The sequence below is a fragment of the Thalia democratica genome, chromosome 5 (genome assembly GCF_965202585.1).
Source record: "Thalia democratica chromosome 5, ktThaDemo2.hap1.1, whole genome shotgun sequence".
NCBI classification, from domain to species: domain Eukaryota; kingdom Metazoa; phylum Chordata; class Thaliacea; order Salpida; family Salpidae; genus Thalia; species Thalia democratica.
This window is the reverse complement of record NC_139169.1, coordinates 74,767,928-74,785,305: the sequence shown is the minus strand read 5'-3', so window position 1 is coordinate 74,785,305 and position 17,378 is coordinate 74,767,928. Positions and strand designations below refer to the sequence as shown.

The following is a 17,378-nucleotide window of genomic DNA, read 5'->3' as shown; positions in this document are numbered from 1 at the left end:
TAGATTCTTTGGTTTATAATATATCCCTGAAAATTTCAATGAGATTACTTATAGGTTATTTCCCGTAGTTTAAGTAATTAAAATTTTGTAATGATATAAAACTAAATTTACAAAACTAAAGTTAATTAATTAAAATTAATTATAATTTAAACCAGAAATTATTTTATTTGCGAAAGAGTCAAGTTTTGGTCTAAGGAGTAAATGTGCAAGTAGTCACTTATGCATGGATAGGTATTCTATGGAGATAAAGCAAGTAAGTTACATTAGAAAATATTTAACCTGACTCTTTTTTTTAAGGTAAAAAACATCAGTCTCAAACTCTACCCCTTGCAACAATAAACGTTTTCTGGGGAAGACTCTTTAACAATTTTCATTAAAATATTTAAAATAATATATCACACCAAAATTTTTTACTTTATATACTAAGTAAAGTTTTCTTTTTTATACATTTGTGGACCACTGGGTTGTCATAAAATTATCAAAGCTATTATAAGGACCCCTATAAATTATACAGGGTTGTCAAAAAACATGCAACAACCTGGAATTTGACAATTAAAGCTGAAAAAACCTTGAATTTTTTACAATATTAACATATTCAGTAGTAAAATTTTAATTTGGCTCAAGAAATCTAGCAAATAGATAAAAAATTATTCTCATCATCAATTTTTTGATTGAAAAACACATTTAAAGTAGCTTTGCAGTATCTTTACAATGTTATCATACTGTTTAACGTAGGTTGTTACCTGGAATTGACTTTAAATTAAAATAGACCCTGAAATTTATACTTTTAAAAACCTGGAGAAAATTTTGAAAACCTAAAGAAAATTTGGCAAAAAAATTTAGCAACCCTATTTATATCTGAATTATATCTAGAAGGAAATTTAGAAGGAAATGGTTGTGTCACATTTGAAAACACTCTTTTTGGTTAAAAACCCTTAAAAGATAAATAACTTATAAAGTAAATAAAGAAAATCTAACCAAAACTAGCTTCTTTAAATTCAAATGTAAAATTTGAAACACAAAACCAAGTATCAATAACAAGCAACATCATATTTGTCTTTTGTGGCATCCAAAATTTTATTATAAAAGTAGCCAGTATTAGAAAAGTATTTAAAAGCTTGAATTATACACTAATAGATACTTGGTATATGCCTAGCATGATGTTGCTTCAATATCTAGTTAAACATATATACTTAGCCATAACATATATATATATTTATTTTCAATGTCTTTTTAACTATAACTATGCTTCTATAGTTAGCTGCATATTTGCATTCTTATAATCATATTGTCAAACCTTCGTCTTAAATTAAATTCTTTTAATACTTTGTGTATTCTAATAAGTTGTCTCAATATGGTTACAAAATAGTGATTTTTTTTAGGAATTTTTAGAAACTTGAGTAAATTTTTTGTAAAAACAATGAGTCTTTGACAACTCTTACTTATACAAATATATCAGGGTGGCCATTAGGGTGCATCTGTTGCCCCTCAAAAATGAAATTTTTAGAAGTTTGCCTAGTACATTTTTTTGATGTTAGGAAATCACATAAACAGACAGCACAAAAAAAAATTAGCTTTCTAGCTTTAAGCCTGCTGAAGCAAATTACTTTTTAAAATTTTCCTTTATATTGTATACTTAAAAATGAGAGAAAAGACTATTTCACTAAAAACTTATTTTCTCCTACGTTTTTTGAAATAATTACCTGAAATGGTTAAGAAATGAACCTTGTCATATTAAGAAACTTCTGTATAAACAAAGTTGAGAAAAAAACTACTTTTGTTTTGTTTTTCTTGCATAGAACTTTTATTTTAAAATAAAACATAACTTAATATCTATTATTTAGAAAATATTAACAGTTTTCATTTATATTAACACTACCTAGTTTGTTTCATTTAAGATGGCATTAGCTTAATTATATTTCTTTTGTAACTTTTTATTGTTAAATCTCAAAATTTTGTAGTACTCAATATAAAAGGCTTCCACATTCTACTATTTTTGTGTTGACTGCCTCAAACAACTAATCATTCTTATCAATGGGACCATTATCAAAAAAATCTTTTGACACTTTTCACCAAACTCTTAGATACTGGTATACAACTTTCCAGGGGCATATCTAGAAATATAGCTGTAAACTAAAGCATATTAGCAAATATGGTTTTTTATGCAGCTGCTGCTTTGAAAAAATGTACCTAGGTAGGTGCCTGCAGTTTATCAGAGTACTGCTTACTTTTTAACCATTTAAATTAGTATATAAAACTTTATATAATTTACTCAGTCAACAAAAACATTGGCTAAAGTCTGCAGAGCAGAAGCCTGGACTCTCGTATGCCATGAGACAAACCTCAAGTTTTACAAAAGAGTTGATCATACCAACTTGATCATCAGGCTTCTGCTCTGCAGACTTTTGCCAATGTTTTTGTTGGTAGTATATAATATGAGTGTACCAGATGTCTTCCCTAATGGACAATGTATTGAACGTTGCACGGCAAAAGACAATGCTGACAACACTGATCATTACCAGCAAATGCTTGCATGTATAAACCAATAGTAGATTGAGGACTACAAGTTCTTTGGTTGAGGCTGACTGATGAGTCCTAATCAGGACAAAACAAGTCTCAGTCTACCAAGGGCTTGTGGTCTGATGATCAAATTGGTATGTACAACCCTTTTGCTATAACTTACACAGATTATTAATTACAGACTATCATTGTCAATAGATAAATAAATTTGAGTTACTTTTCAATATTATTTCTAGAGTCATCTACCATGGGCTATGAATCATATGCAACTAATGTGAAAATAGTTGGGGTGAAGCCAGAATTGCAGCCAACATTTCAGTAGGCAAAAAACATGGAAAGCTGTAAATGAGTTAGTTTTTATAAAAATAAACTCAAGTATTTATAAAACTTTTTTTAACTATTTTGTATTTTACTTGGGTCAACTATAGATAAGCAATAAAATAAGTTAGTGATTCATATACCTCAATGCAAATTTGGCATTTACGGTTTCAACTTATACTTTTTGTACCAATAGCTGTACTAATTAATTTAATCTTTTCTATAAAAGTTTAAAGTTTTAGGTAATTGATGCTGTCTAATTTTAGTAGTTTAAATACTTGAAGTTTTAGGATTATCACCTTGTAAAATGAGAATTTACACTTTTTTGTTAGATCAAAACTTTAAACTTTAACCTTTTTATTATTAATAATACTTGAATTCGGTTATATTTTCTTGAACTAATAATAAGTATTTGTCTTAAAGTAAAAAAAAATTACTATTAAAAAATTTAAAATATGTAACTAGTGGTTTAGAAAACGTTATTAAAGACATAAATTAAATAACAGTTTGGCCTCATTTCCTGATTATTCTTCAGGGAAAAACTTAATGAGTATAAATTTTATTGATATTTCAAAAAAATTATTTTTTTGATATTAATAAAAAATACTAAATTCTGTATTATTATTCTCTATATTATATAATTTTTATCTACTATTTTTATAAACTTTATTAGATCTGTCCTGCAGCCTGTATGTTGCCTCATACGCTATAAAAAAATTCCATATACCTTGCTTCGGAAAACAATTCATCTTCATTTGAATATAACTACTTATATATAACTTTACAAATAGTTCAAAGATTAATATGTTTTTTTTTCACATTTTAAGCTTTATTAATAATCCTAATTTTTTTTTACATAAATGCTTGGACCCTTCCATGGTCTTAAAAATATTATACTGTATTAAACATAATTAATTCATAATCTTAGCTTTCTTAAGAGGGTCATAATTTATTTATACCCTAATTGACTCAGTTATTAAAATACTAAATCTGCCTACTGTTAAATTGCTATTAAGCTATACTAAAGCTTCATGGTTTTTGTCTCAAAATTGGTTTATTTAAGACAAAATTGCAGAAAAAATCACGCTAACTTGTTAAAAGTATTTAAAATGGCTTTGATTTGTTTAAATTTATTTGTAAAACTGAAACAAATTTGTATTGTTTTTTACTATCATTCTATTTTTTATTATTTTCGAACTAAATTTTTATGAGAATAAGGTATTTCTTTCTATGTAACTAACTTTTTTTGCTAATGATATAATTTTAATTATTCAAGCCTAATTAACAGTTTTTTATAGCTTTTGAGTCTTGATAAAAATAAAAATCATAAACTCCTTATAGTTTAATTTAACTCTGGCTTTTTTTTTGTGTCAGAGAATGGATATAAAACAGAATACCAAATAGTGCTATTTCTATAGCCGAGTTACAATATATCTGAAAGTCCTACTAGTTTCTTATAAGATTACCTCAAATGATTTAAGTTTATAAGTAGTTTCTATAAATGTTTAAAAAAATGTTGTCCATTTGTATGTTTTGGTTGGTTTATTACGTCAAAAGCTAAATACATTTTGCTAAAAAAGTATGTTTTTAACTTTTAATCAAACTAAATCAAGGCCATAGGGGGTCCCAACAAATAAAAAAAAATTGTTGGCTTTTATTTAAAAGTTTAAAGTACAAACTACAAGCCAATTTTTATAATCAAAAATATCAGTTTTGAGATAATTTTTTTTTTAAGTTTCCTAAACAACTTTATGGACCGCAAATATTTTGAGGTCAATTTTCTTAGATGTTTAATAGTCACTAAAAATCTATATCCTCCATTTCTTCAGCAATCTTATTCATAAATTTAGGAAATGTTCCTTACATTATTAGAAAAATCATTACTTATGTATTTTAATATATTTAAAAAAATTAAAATTTTGTCACAATAATTAAAAAAAAAGTCTTTAAAAAAAGGTATTTTAACTCAAATCTAAAGTAATGCTTTTTTGTTATTGTATAAAGGTTAGACTGTGAAAGTTTGAAGAAGATCGCTTGAAACTTAAGGAGATAGATTTTAAACAAAATAGTCATTTTTTGCTGTTTTAGTTTTCCCTCCCCATAAGGCACCTATTGTGCGGCCCAACGTTAACCGGTCATATATCATAAACTAATTTTAGTTTTTTGAAATGGTAAAAAGAAACTTGAATCTTAGTTAAAACTCTATAATATAAGATCAAAATGTAAAAAACATGGCTAACCCCCCTATGGCCTTTATACTGTTTAGTAACATAAAATTCACATTAGAAACCCTTCTATTAAATATTTATGCACAAAATTGTCTAAAGAAGATTTTTGAAAATTAAAAACAATCTCTAAATTTTTAAAGATAATCAGTGTTTTAAAATAGGAAGTAAATCAATTCACACGACTTTTAAGACTAGCATGTTTTACAAAAAAAGTACATGTACAATTAAAAATAAAATATACAAATCATTTTAATCTAAAGTTTTCTAATTTACCAAATAGTAAAAAAGCTAAACTGATATTATATACAGTAAGCATTGAAAAAGAAATATTTATACTTTTTAAAATCCTTATTATTTCACAGCCTAACAAATAGCACTGTATAAAAGAATTTAGGATAAAAATACAAAAAGTTAAAACATCTTGTAGTAACATTACCAAGAATTTCCTACTAAACTAAATCACAAAATTGCCTAATAAGTAAATAAAAACCTTAAACTGTTACAACTCATTTCATACATTGTAATATACAACAAAGCTGTGTAAACAGTCACTGGTAAAATTGCAGTTGGAGAAACATCTATTAAAGTTTATATTTACTTTCATCTACGCTTTGCAGGAGGGTGGCAAAGTGCTTTCTCCTGATGCTCATCATGTTCGAATCAACGTTCAGCTTGTCAGGAATGTCAGGGTATTCTTCCAGCAGCTGAAGCGCAAACTCAATGCAGAACAACCCGCAGCTGGTGCCGTCCTTCTGCAGGTCGTGCTCAATGCACTTCACCGACCAATCAAAGTTCCAACCAGTAGGTTTAGGGTCGCAAGAGTGCACATCTCTGGACTTTTTTCCAGCGTAAACAATCTGCTCATTTTCCTCACCTTTTCCTTTGTCATCTTCTTGTTTTTTGTGGTTGATCTCAGTGAACCACTGAAGCAGATTCCTACCAAGGGTTTCCTGGCGCTCTCCGTTTTTACCATGCATGGGGTCAATAATATAGATTGTCCTCATCGCCTTGCAAAGCATGAACAATATCCAATGCTTCACTTTTGGGCCCAAACTGAGGTTGTACACACCCATCGCCCGGTCCTCTTCAAACTTTGGGATGCCTTCCCTGGTCGTACTAATCAACTCAGTTGTTGATGTCTCAATGTAGCGCACAAGAGTGTCCTTGCACTTCAATTTTATTATCAAGTCCAACACGTTGCCTATGAGCTCATTGTCTTCAATGGCCAGACTCATTAAGTCCTTGCCATTGAACGTGTAAGCCGTGTCTTTTGCTGCTCTGCATTGGATCATAACCTCCCGCGCAAAGAGCCTGTCTCGGTTTTGGTTGAAGAGTTTGTTCCACTTTAATTTGAGAATGTCTGGGAGGTGCTGGTTGTATTGGATGCATTCCAGCAGCTTTTGAATGTTCCAGTTGTTTTTATTCTGCACTGTAAATTCCAATTCTTCATCCTCGTCTGTGGAGATTTCCCAGGAGCTTTCGGATTCTTCATATACATCTGAGTCCATGGAGACTTCATCTGCTTCATGCTGAATGCTTTCAGAGTGGGCTTCATCATGCTTTTTTTCAGCAACTTCAGCTTGGTTGGCTTCCTTGTTGGCTAAATCCTGTTCACCTTTTTCTTCAGAATTGTTGATTGGTTTGATAGTCATTGTTATAAAATTACTCTAACTATTGGTCTGAAGATCTGTAATTTTAAATATGTTTATGTATCAATTTAAGAGCCCTTACTTCGTTATTAGTGTTGATTAAGTTAAAATAGTTTGACAATTTGTTTTAGGTTCTATTCATGTTCATGAAAAATTTTGTTAACTTTGCAAAAATGAAACTATTTTGTAGTAATATTGTAGTTTAACTGCAAGTATAAAAATAAATGATTTGGGTTTTAATTTATACCTCAGCAAGCAACATGACATGATAGGGGATTAGAACAATACAGTCTACAACAGGGTTTCCCAAAGTGGGCCAAGTGACCCCCTTTGGGACCATGAGGTTATAACTTGAAACTTATACTAGATATTTTGAAGTTAATGATGAAAAACTAATAAAAGGTCTTAAGGGTTTTTAATAACGTTTTTTTGAGAAATCTTGTTAGAGGAGACCATAGCTTTTTTGTTTTTTTAAGGGGGTCTTTTGAAAAAAAAGTTTGAAAAGCCTGTTTTGCAACTACACATCATCTGTTGCAGTTTTTTTTTTAATTTAAAATATACAATTTGTGCACAGATTGCTATAGCATTTAAATTGGAACATTTAAGTTTGACAAAATTCATGAGGTATTTTTGCTTCACCCCAACCTTATAATGACTTTGAAAAACACCCTTGCTATCAAGAGTTTATAACCTGATTAAAACTTGTATTCACTTTAGAGAAATAATAGTTCAAAATACTTACAGAACTTTTTTAAGCTCAAAAAACTGAAAACTTAATTTAAGGGCATAGGGGAGATCCAACTATATTTTTAACTAAAAATAACTTTAGCCTTTATGTTAGCTTCAAGTACAAATTACAAGCCAGTTTTTATGGAATTAAAAAATCTTATATAACTTTTGATATTTTGTAATTTTTGTAAAAAGCTTTTGATACTAACAAAATGGACCGCAAGTTTTTTAAAATGAATTTTCTTAGAAATTTTAAAAATGACTAAAAATCTATCTTCTCCTTCATTTTTTGAGCTAAACACCTCAAACTCCCAGAAAATATTTATTTTTTAGTTTAAAATATATTTAATTTGCAATTATAGAAATATTAAATTTTTGCTAAAGAATTACAAAACAAATAAGTGATTTTTTAAAATAAATGTTTTGTTTTTTAGAATCAAAAACTTTCTCCAAATAATATTTTTAAATTTAATAATGGACTTTCTGTGAAAATTTGTAGATAACTTAAATAACGAAGGAAAAGATATATTTTTAATAGAATTATTTTTTTCCGTTTTTGGTTTGCCCTCCCATTAGGAACCTATTGAGGTCACAGACTTTGATTGCTTATATCACAAAATTACTTTGAATTTTTTCAAGCTATTAAAAATGCCTGATAGCTTAGATTGAACCCTATTAAATAAGATCAACTTGTAGAAATAATGTGGACCCCTACATATGCCCTTAAATAAGTAAAACTCATTCGAGGCCATAGAAAGTGGTTTAGATACACAAAAAATCCTTTTAAGCAAAACATATTTCAGTCAGTGGCCTTTAGTTATACAATTACTTTGAGTAAGATGTAGTGCTGGTGGTTAAAGTTTAAGAAAATATATGTTACTAGTATTTTACTCATAATGGCATTGTTTATTTATCTTTTACTTAAGTTTGTTAAACTTGAAGTAGATGGGAAGAAGTATATAAAAATAAGCAAAAAAAAAATATGTATTAAGGGTACAGGGGGAATCTGATATTTTTTTACTAAAAATAACATTACATCTTATATGAAAGCTTGAAATACAAACTGCAAGTCATTTTTTATAAAACAAAATAATCTTATTTAAAGTTTAAGATATTGTAATTTTTATAAAAAGTTTCCAATACAAACATATGGACCACATTTTTTTTTGGGTTCAATTTTCTTGGAAATTTAAAAAACTACTAAAAATATATCTTCTCCTCCATTTTTTGAGCTTAAAACGTCAAATTTTCAGGAAACATTCCTTTTATAGTTTAAAAGACTTTGAATGTAGGATTTTAGAACATTAAAAAATAGAAATTTTAAACAAAAAAAATTAGCTGATTCTTTTTAATAAAATATTTTTTTTTAATTAAAGAAAATCCTGCATTCAATTTTTTAAATTTGATTATAGACTCTATGTGAAAATTCGAAGATTAGTTAAAATATGAAGGAAGAGATAGATTTTTAGTGAAATGGTCTTTGTTAGTGTTTTTTTATTGTGCCTTCCATTAGGAACCTATTGAGGATACAAGCTTTGAACGTTCATAGCTCAAAAATTACTTTGAATTTTTTAAGGGGTTAAAAATGTCTGATAGCTAAGATAAAACACTATAAGATAAGATAAATTAGTAAAAATCAAGCTGGATCCCCTATGCCCAAAAGTTATATATAAAATACAGCACTTATAGTAATAGAACTAATTAATGACATCACCTAAAAAATACTTACTAATAGCATTAGTAATAGTAACAACTTATTGAGAAACTTTGGTATGTGGTATTGGTAGTAGAAACCCTGGATTAAACAATTTTTTAGTGAAAATTATAAGCTTTCTAGAACCTTTTTTTTCTTTTTACAGATCAAATGAAAGCTCTGGGATCCAGTCTAAAACCTCCTCCGTCAGCTAAATTGCAACTTTACTACCAAAAGTTTTACAAACTGTGAGTTTAGTATATTCATTGCTATTCAACTATACATTGCTATTTACTAAACCAGGTACTGACTTCATAAGTTTACTTTATACTCTGGTATATTCATTATATTTACTCTGGGCATTCAGACTTTTTGATTCAAAGAGTGGCAACCCTGAAAAAATATACAAATGATGTTTTACAATACTTTTGCTTGAGCAATAGTTTTGTTTTTTGGTATGTGATATTGTAAAATATAACTTTACTTCTATATTTGTTCATGGTTGACATTTTTTGAGTCAAGAAAAGCTGGCCTAAGTGACCAAAAAACTAGCCTGTGACTTTTAAAAATTATAGTATAGCCAAAAAATGTAAAATATGACTGTTAATCAAACATACTACCAAATAAATAGCAAAAATTCAAAGAGAACTCAATATTTTGAAAAAAAAAAAAAATTAAGTCAAAAACAATAGCCTGATATTAAAAAAAAATCTAAACCAGCTTGAATTTTGTAACAGAAAGTCAAACTTGAGTTTTTTCAAATAAAGTTCAAAATGCTTGAGTTTTAATTTTTTTAAACTGGTCTGAGTTATATTGAGCAACTTGAGAGTATGAACGTACAACCCTGTTTTCTGATATTTAAATATATTAAAGTATTTTTATAAGTTTTCTTATTACAAGTGTAAAGGACAAAACTTGAATTTAGTATTTAATAAATCCTGTCTTTCAGCAAAAAATTAAACTAATATGACATAAATTTCCAGAAACATTCTCAACAATAGGTTTTTAAATCGAGTAAATAACTATTATATAAAATAAAGGCATACCATATACTAGATCTTAAATTTTTTTTTTATACAGACTTTCTATTATTGTTGTTTTATTATTTCTATATAATTTTTATAATTCTTTTTGTACAATTCTAATGTCAAAGTTGCCATTTATTTTCAAAAATTCTGAGTTGGGAAAAAAAGTTGGTTATTTTTCATATTCAATATTTTCAAAAAGTGCAGTTATCCACAAGGATACAGAATACTGCTAGCTGCTGTACAGATGAGTTAAGGGCATTTTTATTTGTTCTGTCTACTTAAAGCTTGTTCTAATGTTACCTAAACTGTTACTGGTAGTGTGTACAGAAATTATTATTTTGTTGTATTTTATAATTTTTGATAATTACAATTGTATTTTTTATTGAAAATGACCAAGCAACATAAGAAAGTGAAGTAAAAGGTTTTCTTGTGTTTTTAAAGGGCTGCCACTCTTAGTGGCAAATAACCCAGCTTTAATGAGCAAAAATAGTATGAGCTACATCAAGCTAGCTTTGGGTAGCTTTAGTTTGAATCACAGTATACAACAATGAGCTAAAACTTGAAACTTATTTTAAAAATATAAGATAGCTAAATATTAACAATAGTGTTTAATTACAACATAAAACTTTAAAATAGTCTGAGATGGTTTGAGTCAGCCTGAGTGTTTTCAAAATTCCCAAATAAGCCTGAGTCACCTTTTAGTGGTAAACATTTAAAAAAATTCTCTCTTGCATTTGTTTTTTCTTAAACTGCGATTTTCTACAGTTTTCTATATTTTACTAGTGCAGAGGGAACATACCAAAAGTGTGAATACATATCATAACTTTTTGTTGGGAAAAAATTCAGCCTGAGTGACCAAAAACTAGACTAAGAAAAAAAATTTTAAGGGAAATTATAAAAAAAAAGTAAGAGCAAATAACTAAAAGAATAACTTTAAGGGCATAGGGGAATGGGAAGGGTTAGGACATTTTTTACAAATTTCAACAGCTCTTATATGATCAAAATTATTAGTAAATTTTGTATAAATTAAATGTAACTTTTTATAGAACAAAAAAAATTATTAACTTATGTAATATATTACTTTTCACTAAAAGTTTTGGATACAATGTGTACCTTTTTCATCTTCAGTTTTCTAGATTTTTATAAATTCACCAAAAAACTATCTTATACTTTTTGATTGCTGGGCTAGATACCTTAAACTTTCAGGAAAGATTCTTTTATAATTTAAAATAATTAAGAAGTTTATTTTTTTTCAATATTATAAAATCATAAATCTATTATTTTTTATACTATTGTTATTAACTAACATTTAAAAAAAAATTATTAACTGAAAATTATTCCAAAATTATTCACTAACTTAAATATAAAGAAAGCATCTTCCATCATAATTTTAAACACCAAGTGTTAAAATATAAACTAGTCTTTTTAAGCATGATTTGAACATTTTGGTTTTTTGATATCAGGGCTGGTATAATACCAGGGACTATAAAATTTCAAAATGAAAAAAGTTGTTTTCTAAAACTTTTATAATCAATCGAAAATAGTAACTAATTTATTTTATTGTTTATCCAAAATTTAATAAATTTAAGGTCTTTTTTGGAATAGCCTAATAATTTTCATAATATTTTATTTAATAGACTGTCATTGTGCTTCAGTTTTATATCTTGTAAAACAATATAAGTATTCATATGAGCTTTTCGTTTATTTTTAAAAATAAAACTATAATTAAAAAAAACAAAACAATCTTATTTTAATAGTTATTTTATGTTTTATTTGTTGAATTATAAATGGTTTAATGTATACTTTTGATATATTAGTTGCACTGTTTTTCAAAAATTCAGTATTCGAAATTATTTTTAGTATTCTGTTTTTATATACTTATTGCACAATTAATTTTTCTTATAAACTTCTAAATATGTATTTTACAGTTAGTCATATAAATTTATTTTGAGTAAGTTCAACTTAATATAAAAATATCTAAATTAAGTTACACATATTCCAACATTTTTTTTGTAACTTATTTCTGTCAAATAGTTTCTAGTTTGTTTTATGTCGCAAAATTATATTATGTTTCTATTTATCTTTTTCATGTTATTGATTATCTAAACTTTTAACTCATAAACAACTAAAATAACAATTTGAATTTTTGCTGTCATGGTCAAAAATATCCTTATTATTTTTTTTATCTACAACAAACTAACACCTAATTTATTTGTTTAATAAAACTAAACAACTATTTCATTAATTTTAATTCATTTATTATAAGGGCTTTTGTATAGTAACAAACTTTAAAACTCATGAACCTCAAGATGATTTAAGTAAAAAAAAACGGGGATTTGTAAAAGATTATTTGAGCTAAGAGTATTTTAAAAATTAATGTACTTATAAGATGAGTAAAAATGTGCGAACTGATATAAATAAATTTATTGTTCTTATAATTGACCAAAACTCTTTTAAAAAACCTATTCGTAGAAAAAAAGAGACTTATTTGAATTTTAAGTTATATCTAAATATTTATAAGATAAAACAATGTATGTATATATTGCTATTGGATAAATCTAATTCATAACTTCTCATTGTTTTCTAAATTAAATAATAAAATTTATTTTTAAAACATAAATCGAATTTAAAAGCATTGCTATATAATAATTACTATATAGTAAATGTTATTTAATAGATAAACAACCAGTTTTAATTTGAATTTGAATTAAGTAGAAGTACCTATTTGATGTTTGTTGTTATCAAAAAAAACTAACTTTTTTTCAAATTCTTAAAATCTAAACATTTTTACTGTACCATTTATTACATTCATACATAAAAAAGACTTATTTAGTAGACTTAAGGAATATTTATGTACAACTATGGTGTTAAATAAAATATTTTCTACTTAATACGGTTCAATTTTGAAGTAGTTAAGTTAAATTTTAATATAGTTTGTTGGTATCATGCTAATAAAAAAGTCTTGAAGTAGTTCAATAAATAAAATCTAACTTTTATCCATGTAAAGTTGCACATACAGTTAATACGAAATTGTTTACAAATATATGAGTAAGTTTAAATGATATATATAAATTTAAATGTAGCCATAGCATGGCAGTAAATTTTAAATATGTTGTTAATTTTTGATCACATTTAAATTTTGTAGAGTTTGTAAAATATGGAGATAAATTTTCAAATGAAAAAACATCAGTTTTATAAAAAAATCACTTGAAACAAAAGTGAAAATTAAAATTTAAAATTACTAATATAACATTGAGAGAAACTTTTCTTATAAAAAAGTTTAGATTAAGCAATAATAAACTTGCTAATTTTAAACTTTATCAAATATTTTTTACAGGTTATAAAAGAAGCAATAACTTGAATGTCAAATTGAGATCGAATGACGTGTTTCTATTTCGCGCCAAATGTTACAGCAAGTTGTTCTGGACTGTAGTAAGATCTATCTAAATTTCCACTGTTTATCTTGAAGCCCACAATAGCTATACTACATCAAATAAAATGTAGGAGATTTTTGAAAATATACACCTTCGTAATTTGCTTCAACTATAACTACCTTGGCATCTTGTAATGTTTTAGGTTGCTTAAAGTTAGAAGCAATAAAAGTGTTAGTCTTTTGAGTAAGAGGTTTTTAATTATGTAAAATAAAGATTCATATAAATGTTGACTTTTTCAAATGTCATTTACTAAAGACTTTTTCGGTACTCATATTTGTTATGACAGCAATAAATTTGGCACTTCGACGTCACTCTCGAAATCAAACAAAGCATTGCTGTTTCGCGCCAGATGTTGCTACAAACGTCTTTGGATTGAAGAAAACTTTTTAAACTTCCACAATTCAAACGGGGCACGCAGTATCTACATTACAGTAAACAAGGATTCTAAGATTTCCCGATTTTTAAAATGTGCACTTTCATATCAAGTTTTCTACTCAAGCTAACTTTTTTTTTGTAGTTAACATAAAGTTTAAGGATTTTATTTTTTTGGTAAAAAACGTTTTGAAGATTAAAAGTTCTTTTTTTTTTAATGTTGAATTTTCTAGTAAATTATTCAAAATTAAAAGTATTAGTTATAAGACTTTTATATTTAAGTACAATTCACCATTTCAACATTTTTTACAATTGTAATAGGTTGAAATTGTATTTAGCAGATGATTTTTGTAATAGTATTTTAATAAAAAATTTTGAATGAAGTTTTTAGCTTAGATTTAACTGTTTATTAAACTTTTTTTGTACTTGTTTAGAGTTTGTATGAAATACTTCGAAGTGCTTTTAATGGTGTATTTTTAAGTATTAAGTCAATTTGAATTTAAAGTTTAGTACAATTGTTACTTTATTTTCTTCGCTGTTAATAAGTAAGTTTGCAAGTAAAAACATAGAGTACTAAATTTGAATTCTGTGAATGTATAATTCTGTGAATGTATGATATTTATTCTGTTAGATATAAAAACGTTGAAATACTGATAGTAAGTAATTCACTTTTTGCATTTATCTATATATATATTTTTAATTAGTTTTGATTTCAAATTTGATCAGAATGATAAACTAGGTTTGTAACATAACCGTAAAAAGAAAAAAATTGATATTGTTTGCTGGCCAGATTTCTGTCAGGATTTTACGACAGTCATTAAAATTTTCGTTTACTTCAAAAATTCATTAACTAATTTTACAATTCTATAGGGTAGTTGTTTCAATATTTATTTGTGCTACTCTTTGGTTCACAATATATCTATACGAGTCTTCTTGGCGATTCTTACGATAGGTACATTGTTTATGAAGGACTAGCTTTTCATGACAAATCATTGATTTTAAATTTACATGCCAGCAAAGTTTGGTTTGATAAATATACACAATACCTGTTCAGCATCACAGAATGTGTTGCTAATTTCTGCTAACATATTTTTATGTCGAAATAATTCATTTAGACCAGGAGCCCTCGGGATACTTTTCTTTAAAAAACATACTTTTTTAGTGGAATTTAATAAAAAAGTTAAAGTTATTAAAACTTACAATTTATATCTTACTTTGTTAATCCGTAAGATTAAGTGCTTTGAAAATAGTTTTATTAAGTTTAAAACATTCATTATTGATCATAATAAAACAAAGTATTTTTATTGATCAATACAAGTATTTAAGTGATTTAGGCCTGCAGATGACTTTTCAATCCAGTGCGACCCTCTAGCAACTTTTTCTAGTAAAATTGACCTCTTTCTTGACTAGCTACCGACCATTAGTCTAGGTAAAAAATACTAACAAGTTACTAAAATAAAAATACTAAAATTATAATAATAGAAATTTTAAAGCAAAATTTACATAGTTTTTAAATTTAGAGAAATTTGTGTTAAAATTTTTATTTATGACGTATTTACTTAAAATTAAAAATCCGCATAAGCTGATGTTTTTTTGATAATTAAACATAAACTATTAAAATGCCAAGGAAACATTTGCAATTTGTTGTTGCTTTTTCCTGCACAATTTTACTTGGTGCAGGTAAATTCGTTTACGATGCAAAAGTTACTCAAAATGAAAATAAATCTACTTATTGTAAGTTGTTAGGCTTTGTTGAAAGCCTAATAGAAGAGAAAGAAAAAACGAGTTTCCAATCTTTTATGGATAGTCTTTTCTACAAGAAAACTTGCGAAGAAAGATCTTTGTATGTCTTGCTGTTAAAACTGTTAAGTCAAATGATGGCAACATTAATTCGCTTTGTCGAAAATAAGGCTAACGATGACTCCATTAATGTGTTGGTTTTTCTACTTTTATGTCTACAGAATTTGTACATGCTAAACAGTTTGTCAATAATCTTTGAAAACAAACTAAAAAATGTTTGCAAGTTTAAACAAAAAAGTTCAAATACATTACAACTCAGTGAAGCTCCAGCTTTTAAAGTTGACTTTAAAAAAGACGGATTAGAGGAAGAATCAGTTTTAAATGTTAATTTGAATATAGAAAATTCACCAAATTTGAAAACAAATCAGCAAACAACTTTATCTTCAAAAACCAAAGTTCTTTCTAAAACTAATTTACAAGGAAGTCAGTTGGAAGGTAAGTCATCATCTTCAAGTACAGATTGTACTTTCAATGCAAGTTCGCAAATTCCTCCATTAGATCTTAGCAGTCTAAAATCAGATCCTTCAGAAGGAATAAGATCAACAAGAGACACGCAAGAGGAAACTTGCACACAAAAAAGCACATCTGATTCGATAGCTCAAACACCGTCGTCAAAAGACACGGAACAAAATATTTTACCTCCAGCAAAAATGCAGGAAAAACCGTTAGATGCAGATACTTGTAAGAAATTGCAGAAAAATACTTCCGATTTTGAGTCTACATCTCTCGCTTTGAAAACCGAAGTTCTTTTTAACACAAGTCTAAAAGGAAATCACTTGGAGCGCAAAACATCATCTTTAAGTACAAACAATAATTCTGATTTTAAATGTTCAGCTCCCGTGTCAACTATACTTGATCCTTGTATTCCAAATTCTGCAAGCAGTTTAAAAGAAATCATTCCTTTGGAACCCAAGGACCTTTTAAAAGTTCCTCCGGGATTTAAGGAAATTTCAGAGCAGACTTCTACCAGTTTTTCAACTGACACCTTCACAGATATGAAGAGCACTGATGATTTTCGAACAAACCAAAATAAATTGTCTGTTCCACCCGGCTTTGAACCGATAATTAAAAGTACTGACAAATCGACGAATAAAAGCAGTTCATTAAAAAATTCTCAAACAAAAAAATCAAACGCCCTTCCAGGTTTCGAGAACTTTGAACCAAAACCGCCAAGTTTCACATCATCAACGTCTCAAACCAATGTTTGGAGAGAAACGAAGTTTGGTGTACCTCCCGGGTTCGAGAAAATGAAATTTCAATCGGAACCGAAACTGAGAGAAATTTATTCTTGTATTTCAAAACAAAATAGTAGCTAAAAGTTCCACCAGGCTTCAAGCCTTTACTTAACACATCAAAAGTAGATATGATTCAAAATGCGGGATTTATCAACAATGAAAGCAAAACTTCAAGTTTGTTAAACACTCCACGGGGGTTTAAGCCAGTATTGTCTAAATATGCAGAACAGATAAACAATAATACCAAAACTGAATCATTGAACGTCCCACCCGGGTTTGAAACTATCAATAGTTCTGTTTCAAAAAGCTATGACAATTTATTCATAAAGGTTTCTCCACCAGGAATTGAACCCACACCTAGTTCTGGTATCA

At 27.4% G+C, this 17,378-nt stretch overlaps 1 long non-coding RNA gene across 1 annotated transcript; it reads left to right on the top strand.

Annotated features, from left to right (window-relative positions):
- Positions 1-120: 120 nt before the first annotated feature.
- On the top strand, positions 121-13,706 carry LOC145837135 (uncharacterized). Its single transcript, XR_014369919.1, has 4 exons — positions 121-253; positions 2,757-2,869; positions 9,304-9,385; positions 13,503-13,706. It is a non-coding gene; the product is annotated as an uncharacterized LOC145837135 (long non-coding RNA).
- The last annotated feature ends 3,672 nt before the right edge of the window (positions 13,707-17,378 follow it).